The sequence below is a fragment of the Apium graveolens genome, chromosome 9 (assembly GCF_009905375.1).
Source record: "Apium graveolens cultivar Ventura chromosome 9, ASM990537v1, whole genome shotgun sequence".
NCBI lineage: Eukaryota > Viridiplantae > Streptophyta > Magnoliopsida > Apiales > Apiaceae > Apium > Apium graveolens.
The window spans coordinates 253505845-253516133 of record NC_133655.1 but is presented as its reverse complement, the minus strand read 5'-3'; positions in this window follow the sequence as shown (position 1 = coordinate 253516133).

Genomic DNA, 10289 nt, shown 5'->3' with positions numbered 1-10289 from the left:
GATTTTAGAAAATTCTAACCCATAATCCAGTAACTGATTCTTCATCCAAAGAATCTGTGCACAACAGCTTCCTGCAGCAATATATTCTGCTTCTGCAGTTGATGTGGAAATTGACTTTTATTTTTTGCTAAACCAAGAAACCAATCCGCCTCCAAGAAATTGGCAGCTTCCACTAGTGCTTTTCCTGTCTATTTTGCATCCTGCAAAATCTGCATCTGAGTAACCAATTAGCTTAAAATATGATTCCCTAGGATACCACAATCCTAGATCAGCTGTACCCTTAATGTACTTGAAAATTCTTTTCATAACTAATAAGTGAGGTTCTCTTGGATCAGCCTGAAATCTTGCACAAAGACAGGTAGCATACATGATATCAGGTCTACTTGTAGTTAGATAGAGTAAGGAGTCAATCATACCTCTGTAGTTAGTAATATCTATTGATTTACCAGTATCCTTATCTAACTTGGTTGCAGTGGCCATGGGAGTGGATGCAGTTGAACAGTCTTGCATTCCAAATTTCTTCAGTAAATTTCTGGTATACTTGGATTGACAGATAAAAGTGCCTTCTGCAGTTTGCTTGACTTGAAGGCCCAGAAAATAGCTGAGTTCTCCCATCATACTCATTTGAGATCTTGACTGCATTAGCAAAAGTAAGGCCCAGTTTGGAATTAGTAGAACCAAATATGATATCATCAACATATATTTGTACCAAAAGTAAGTCATTTCCATGGTTGAGGTAGAATAAAGTCTTGTCAATTGTGCTTCTATGAAATCCACTTTCCAGAAGGAATTGAGCTAAAGTCTCATACCATGCTCTTAGAGCTTGCTTAAGGCCATAAAGTGTTTTGTCAAGCCTGTAGACATGATTAGAAAATTTAGAATCTACAAAGCCTGGAGATTGTTCAACATATACCTCTTCATCCAACTCTCCATTGAGAAATGCACTTTTTACATCCATTTGAAATACTTTAAACTTCTTGTGAGCAACATAAGCTAAAAAGATCCTTATGGCTTCTAATCTAGCAACTGGTGCAAATGTTTCATCATAATCAATACCCTCCTGTTGAGAGTAGCCTTTAGCAACCAGCCTTGCTTTATTTCTTGTAATTATGCCATCACTATCAGTTTTGTTTCTGAATATCCATTTTATGCCAACAATTGATCTGTTCTTTGGTCTTGGCACTAGGGTCTAGACTTTATTTCTTTCAAATTCATTTAGCTCTTCCTGCATTGCTTGCACCCAATCAGCATCTTGAAGAGCTTCTTCCACTTTCTTTGGTTCAGTCTGAGATAGAATAGAATGATAGAGATATTCATTTGATGTTGCATTTTTAGTTCTGATGCCTGCTTCAGGATCTTCAATAATTAAGTCAGGTGTATATGACTTGGTCCACTTCCTTGCAGATTGAAGTCCAATCATGTATTAGGATTTAGGAATAACTTCCTGTGTAATCTGTTTTGATTTCATGGATATTAATAAAAGACTTATTTTGTTTTTATTACGGGCTTTATCTATTTAAGTGTTTAAATAAGATATACCATAGTTTAGAGTAAAGCTTTTTATGGATTATGATGAGATCATAATAGTGAGACCTAAAAGATGATAACTCTAAACTTAAATAGTTCCTGGTCGTAGGATTACTAACTGGTAATTAATAATCCGCAGAGATCGGTACATACTATGCTTGCTTCATTATGAAGGATGTCTGTTCTCATAGACATTTGTGTGGTGACACTATAGCTAGTATGTAGGTGCTTATTATAGAATAAGTTCACTGAACATGACTCGCCCAGCTGAACAACTGATGAAGTTCACTCACGTGTCAGCAGTTGTTCACATAGTGATAGTTGTACAAGTATCCTTAGACTTAAGATCATCATAGTCATCTTGTGTACACTGAACTATGCTTTGGTTTAGTTCTTAGTCTCCAGGGACAATTATTTGGGCTCTACTGGGTATAGGAATTTGTACACGAAGATAGTGTATGATCAATAAAGGATCTACCCCTTCCAGTAAAGGAAGCGAATGTTCAAGGCTGATCCACTTATGCTAGTTCAGGAATCTCTGGCCAGAGTGAATGAAATTAGAAAGGAGTTTCTAATTTACATAGAACTAAGCATAGTAAATGGTAAGCAAGTGATTGAATTAGATAGGCTTGACATGAGATCCATGCCTTGTATTTAATCGGGAGATTGTAGGGTAGAAGGAGTTTATTGTATGGTAACTGTTCACTAAATAGGTTCTTGGTATTCTAAGCAGTGAATTCATATTATCCGGATAGTCGCGATATGCTGAGAAGTATCCCTCACGATGTAGAATAAATGTGATTAATTAATTAATCATATTTAATAAATTAGAGAATTTATATAAATAATGATAAAATAGTTTTATTATTATTTATTTCTACTACCGGCTTAATATTGAACCTACAGGGTCACACCATAAAAAGAAATTGATTTAATGGTGGAGGAATTAATTAATAATAGCTGATAATTATTTATTTATGAAATAAATAATTAATTGGCAAATTTAATAATTGATTAAATGAGATTTAATTGATTATAAATTAATTAAGAAAAGTTCTTAATATTATTAATTAAGAATTTAATTTTTGGACATTAAATCAAGAGAGTGAATTATTTCTAAAGTGTTTAGAAAAATGATTAATAATTAAAAGGTGTTTTAATTATTAATGAGAATAATAAATGGGTTGATAATAATAATATTTTATGGGAAAATTTTAGCTGAAAATTTTGCCCATAAATATACTATTATAAACCCTATTTTTATTCCAACCCCAAAATTTTATAAAACCTAATTCTCTCCACCTCCTCCTCCTCCTTAACGTCGTTTTCTTGGTGGATACCGGTAGAGTGCTTCACGTTTGAGGAGCAGCTGCTAAGGATCTCCGATCCTTACTTTTGGATCGCATATTAAAGGTTAGTATTCGATACATATATTTTTACCATAATTTATATGCTTTTATTTAGATTTTGTATGTGTAAAAGTGTTTTACCATGCCTCCGCTGCGATTAAAATCCAACATTGGTATCAGAGCACAGGTTGTATGCATATAGATCTGTGGTAAAAATTTCAGAATTTTATGTGCTTGTATGAATTAATTATGATTTTTACAAGTTATATCATGGATTAATTTTGTCTGATGAGAAAATATTTCTAAGAATAATTTTGAATGTTGATCTGGGTTCTACAAGTGTTGTAGATCGTCTGGATATTTTTTTTCATAATTTTATGATGTATACATTTTTTATTATGAATTTTTGAAGTTGTTGCAATTAAAATTCGTAATTAAATAAAGATATATGTATATGATATTTTAAGTATGTATATATATTTGTACATCTGCTGTGATGTTACTGTTGTTGTCTGTGTTGTTCTGCACGGAGAAAAGAAAAGGAGACAAGGTACAGAGAAGTCAGGTACGGCGGCACGGAAAACCGTGCAAGAGAGGAAAAAAAACGGCGACTGACTGAAAAAGGAGGGAGGACCGCGCGTCGACCACGCGCGCGTGGGGCTCACGCGCTGGCGTGCCACGCGCGACGCGTGGTAGACACGCGCTGGTGACGTCATGCTGACGTCATCAGATGACGTCATGCTGACGTCAGCGTAGGGTTCTGGGCGCCTGAAGCGCGTGGGCGCGTGGGCGCGCGTGGGCGGAGTTCTGACACGCGCCTGACAGCGCGTGTGCGCGTGGGGGACCTTGTTTCGGCGCGTGAGGGCGCGTGCTAGCTCAGATTTGGGCGTTTTTGGTACCGTTGGATTCGTCTTTTCGAGACGCTTCTAATGGTATATTATATGATATTTTATGAAATTGTTTCGAACTGTTTATAGCTGACAGAAGTGTTTTTAAGCTATTTTTAACTGTTTTAATTGCTTTTAAATGCTTCATGTGATACATAGAGATGTATAATGCTTAGACCTATATGTTAGATGATGTAACATGCCTACCTTGATGTTTATTCATGTTTATATATGTGATATATGCTTAGTTTATCATGCGATGATAGATTTAGGTGAACTTAAATGAACATAAGGCGTTTGTTAGAAAACCTAGTATAGTGAAATTGTTTCATAACCTTAAGAATAATATTATGAATACAATCATGAGATTCTTGTGTTTATGAAACACGTAATTGAATATGAATTTTCGATATGAGAGAAAGGATGATTCTGTCAACAACAGATTTCTATATATAAGAAAGGGTTATTAAGTGACGCCTCTTGACAATGCTCCACCCGATCTGGGAATCATCTGATTATTGATTATTGATTTGAAATATTTAATTTAAAAGGAAGAATCTCTTTATAATATGATTATGATTGTAACATAATATAATCCCTCTAAAATTAAAAAAATATCAAGTAGTAATTGGCCAATGACACAACGGGCTTGTGTCGGTCATAGCCTTCCAACATGATAGAAAAGTAGTTCTTATTTTTGAATCATTGTCGGTTCGTGCTATAGCCGAGGGCTTTGATTTCGAAAGAAGAAATACTTGTCTATTACATAGAGATGTGTACATTGAATAAGAATCTAAAGGTCGGTACGTGCCACAGCTGTGGGCCTTTGGGGACTGATTCAACTGTATGGAATGTTGGGTTAGACTTGACTTAGAATATTGAGTTTTTCGTGCCACAACCGTGACTCAATTATTCACGAGGCTAAAGTTTGATTAGGGAATAACATAAGATGTAATTGACAAGAGTTGTCTGCCTATTGAACATTACATGGCGGTTCGTGCTACAGTCGGGGTTGTGTAATGGAATGTAGGATCCCTATTCCCACTAGCATTATGAATGCTTAATTTTTCACGTAAGGGGTTGAATAAATTAGATAAACTAGTGGGAGCCACTTATGAATAAAGACCCGATTCATATAGTGTTTTAAAAATGAAATCGAATATTTGCTAAGTGTTGTTATGTGTTTATCATTTACAGATTTACTTTGTACATTATGTCTTCTGCACTATCACTCAGGAGCATACTGGATGCTCACAAATTGACTGGTCCTAATTATGCTGATTGGCTTCGAAACTTGAGAATTGTTCTCAGGATTGAGAAGCTGGAATACGTGATTGACTCACCTAAGCCTACTGAACATGCTAGTGATGCACATAATGATGAACATGTTGTGTATCGTAAGTGGATAGATGATGCAAATGTTGCTCAATGCATCATGCTGGCTACCATGAACATTGAGCTACAGAAGCAACATGAGCATATGGATGCTCACACTATCCTCATGCATCTACAAGAGTTGTATGATGTGGCAGGGAGGACAGCTCGATATGAGATATCGAAGGAGCTGTTTGGTTGTCGGATGTCTGAGGGATCATCTGTGAATGACCATGTACTTAAGATGATCAATTTGATTGAACGTCTTGGACAACTTGGTTTTGCCATGGATGAAAGGAATATGTCCTAAGTCCAATCATGTATTAGGATTTAGGAATAACTTCCTATGTAATCTGTTTTGATTTCATTGATATTAATAAAAGACTTGTTTTGTTTTTATTACGGGCTTTATCTATTTAAGTGTTTAAATAAGATATACCATAGTTTAGAGTAAAGCTTTTTATGGATTATGATGAGATCATAATAGTGAGACCTAAAAGATGATAACTCTAAACTTAAATAGTTCCTGGTCGTAGGATTACTAACTGGTAATTAATAATCCGCAGAGATCGGTACATACTATGTTTGCTTCATTATGAAGGATGTCTGTTCTCATAGACATTTGTGTGGTGACACTATAGCTAGTATGTAGGTGCTTATTATAGAATAAGTTCACTGAACATAACTCGCCCAGCTGAACAACTGATGGAGTTCACTCACGTATCAGCAGTTGTTCACATAGTGATAGTTGTACAAGTATCCTTAGACTTGAGGTCATCATAGTCATCTTGTGTACACTGAACTATGCTTTGGTTTAGTTCTTAGTCTCCAGGGACAATTATTAGGGCTCTACTGGGTATAGGAATTTGTACACGAAGATAGTGTATGATCAATAAAGGATCTACCCCTTCCAGTGAAGGAAGCGAATGTTCAAGGCTGATCCACTTATGCTAGTTCAGGAATCTCTAGCCAGAGTGAATGAAATTAGAAAGGAGTTTCTAATTTGCATAGAACTAAGCATAGTAAATGGTAAGCAAGTGATTGAATTAGATAGGCTTGACACGAGATCCATGCCTTGTATTTAATCGGGACATTGTAGGGTAGAAGGAGTTTATTGTACGGTAACTATTCACTAAATAGGTTCTTGGTATTGTAAGCAGTGAATTCATATTATCCGGATAGTCGCGATATGCTGAGAAGTATCCCTCACGATGTAGAATAAATGTGATTAATTAATTAATCATATTTAATAAATTAGAGAATTTATATAAATAATGATAAAATAGTTTTATTATTATTTATTTCTACTACCGGCTTAATATTGAACCTACAGGGTCACACCATAAAAAGAGAATGATTTAATGGTGGAGGAATTAATTAATAATAGCTGATGATTATTTATTTATGAAATAAATAATTAATTGGCAAATTTAATAATTGATTAAATGAGATTTAATTTATTATAAATTAATTAAGAAAAGTTCTTAATATTATTAATTAAGAATTTAATTTTTGGACATTAAATCAAGAGAGAGAATTATTTCTAAAGTGTTTAGAAAAAGGATTAATAATTAAAAGGTGTTTTAATTATTAATGAGAATAATAAATGGGTTAATAATAATAATATTTTATGGGAAAATTTCAGGTAAAAATTTTGCCTATAAATATACTATTATAAACCCTATTTTTATTCCAACCCCAAAATTTTATAAAACCTAATTCTCTCCACCTCCTCCTCCTCCTCCTTAACGTCGTTTTCTTGGTGGATACCAGTGGAGTGCTTCACGTTTGAGGAGCAGCTGCTAAGGATCTCCGATCGTTGCTTTTGGATCGTATATTAAAGGTTAGTATTCGATACATATGTTTTTACCACGATTTATATGCTTTTATTTGGATTTTGTATGTGTAAAAGTCTTTTACCATACCCCCGCTGCGATTAAAATCCAACAGTAGGTTCTTCAGCTTACTCCCCCTGGACAGGTGCATTTTCCTTTGGAGTTATTACCACAGTTTCAACGACATCAGAACTTAATCCATCAGAACTTACAGGATCAGGATTTAAGTCATCAGAATTTCATTCTCAAATCTCAGCTGATCATCATCATCGAAATCTTTATGTCCAGTAATCTTCTTATCATCAAAAGATACATTGATAGATTCCATGACAACTCTTGTTCTCAAATTGTAGACTCTGAAGGCTTTTGTGGAAAGTGGGTATCCAACAAAAATTCCTTCATCAGCTTTTAGATCAAATTTTGACAACTGTTCAGGATGAGTCTTAAGAACAAAACACTTGCAACCAGATACATGAAAGTATTTCAGATTTGGCTTTTTCTTCTTCACCATCTCATATGGTGTTTTTCCATGCTTGTTTATAAGTGTAGCATTTTGTGTAAAACAAGCAGTCTGCACAGCTTCAGCCCAAAAATAGGTTGGTAGCTTTGCTTCATCAAGCATTATTCGTGCAGCTTCAATGAGAGTCATGTTCTTTTTTCTACAACTCCATTTTGCTGTGGAGTTCCAGGTGCAGAAATTTCCTGTTTGATTCTATGATCTTTGCAGAACTCTTCCCTGATTAAATCTTGAACTCAGTGTCATTATCACTCCTTATGATTTTTATAGAATCTTTGATCAATTTATCCAGCTGTCTGACATGATCAGTTAGGGTAGATACAGTTTCAGTCTTCTTGTACAAGAAGTACACCCAAGTGTACCTTGTGAACTCATGTAATAACCCCAAAAATTTTGGACTTTTTGTAACCCTTATGAATAGTGATTTTGCTGATTATACTGAATAAAAAAACTTTTCATGTCACACTATGTAGGGGTTCTTTTATTGATATTCTGAGATCTTATTAGTACTCTATATGATATATAAGTATATGTAAAGATCGTCAGAATCCAAATACGAACATTTTGATTTTTCCCGAAAATCCACCAGATACAGAAAGAATTGAGTATAAGGTAACATGATTAAAAGGATTTAAATTCAAGGATTATAAGAGAGGATCATGAAAGGAATATAATATATTGAGAAAGGTTAAGGTAACCCAAGTAATAAGATCCCGGGTATGATCCCTCAAACGATAAACGAGAACGAAAGTTAAGCGAACCGTATAACAGATAAGCGGTCATTAGCCAAGTAATTAGGGGTTAATCAAAGAGGTTAGTGGATGATGATGTCATCACACCACAAGGAAAAGACATGTGGCAATTGGATGACATAAAAAAGATGACATAAGCACGACAAAAAGGAAGTGTGTTGTTGGTTGATTCTTGGCCATGCAAAAGTTACCATGGTAAAAGTTTAATCTATTTCCAAGACAAAAGGAAGCAACCAACCAAAAAATATCATAACACAAATACAAATTGACAATTGACTTTCCCATTTCTAGAAGAAGCTCTCGGCTTCTTCATCATTTCAAAGAAAAGAAAATCCAAAACCAAGATCCAAACATTGTTAAATTGTGAGGTAATTATCCAAGGATCCTTATGCATAGATATAGATATCCTATGAATCTAAGCTTCCATTTCCTTCACAATCTCTTTCAATAAATCATTGAAGAAGAGAGTGAATAGTGTTTTCAAGAACTTGAAACTTTTGATCTTGTGTTTTTTGTTTAGATATAGCTTTTGTAAGGATTTTCAAGGGTTATTTCAAGCTCCTTAGTTGCTTCTACTCACCAAGGAAGGTATAATCTCATAACCTAGCCTTACTTTTGAATGTTTAGAGCTTGTTATATTTGGTATAGTTCATGAGAAGCATGAATCATGTATATTTAGAGTTTGGTTGGATTTTTAATGAGTTTGAGTTGTAAATCTTGGATTATTGGTTAATGAACTTAAGTATAGCTTTTAGTTCATGTTTAGGGGTAGTATAAATTGGAAAATCTTGAGATGTTGGGACTGTTGTAATGAAGTATGGATGGAGTTTGGTTGTGATGTTGATTGTGGGTTGATTTGTGGATTGATTGGAGTAGTTTAAAATTGGTAATCGCGTAAACATAGCAGTCGTAATGCCCGATTTACCTTAGACTGTTTTTGTTCTTAACTCAGGACCCGTGAACTCACTGTTAGATTCTGACCATTGCCATTTTTAGGTAGTTCATGTTACGAGCTTCGTTTTGATATGTGATTCGCTTGAATCCGATGTACGGTTTAGGAGAAACGACCGTTTTAAGTAACGGCGTTTCGCGGACGAACCATTTCCCCTCACCTTACCTTGAAACCTTGGTTAAGACTCTTAAATGACTAATTGGAGTATGAAACAATTATGTGAAGTGGATTAGGCAGTTGATAGGGTACTCGCGAAAGAATTGCCTTAAAATTCTTAATGCTTAATTTATTAAAAATGGTGGAGCCGAGGGTACTCGAACGACTTATGTGATTCATTAAGCGTAGAAGTGACCATAAGCGAACATTAGGGTTCAATTGGTTAAAGTCTACTTTATTAAGAGACCGGGGTTTAATTCCGACTTATGTTGTTATTCATAGGTTATCGGACCCACTCTAAGCTTAAGTCTATCCGGGAACACTCAGGCAAGTTTATAACCCGTTATATTGTTGTTGTGATGTAAATATATGTATATGCATTATCTTGTGATAAGTGCATGATTGTTATTAGCAAATTTTACGATATATTAGAGCATGCTGATATGGTATATATTAGAGATGCACAAAAGGCTCATCGGGCCGGGCTTTGACAGGGCCTTAAAAAGCCTGGGCTTTGACCGGGCCGGGCTTTTCGGGCTTTGACTTTGACCGGGCCGGGCCGGGCTTTCCGGAAATGTCAGAGCCCGTTTGGGCCCTCGAGGCGGGCCTAACCGGGCTTTTTTTGGGCCGGATCGGATCGGGCCGGGCTTTTTTTTTAATTTAAATCGGATTGAGTATTATTAGAGATTCTGAAGAATACATGTGTTAGCAACTAGATCATCGTAAAAATGTATTAGTTTACATGGAATATTTTATGAAAACATTACTTCGTTGAAAACATTTAAGTTTGGCAAAAAATAAACATGTTTTTAGAATAATATGTTTTATCATTATTATGATAACAATGATATCATTGTTATGATAACAATGATATCCAAATATTCATAACAATGATATCCAAATATATATAGTGTACTTATTATATCTTCTTTCATTATTT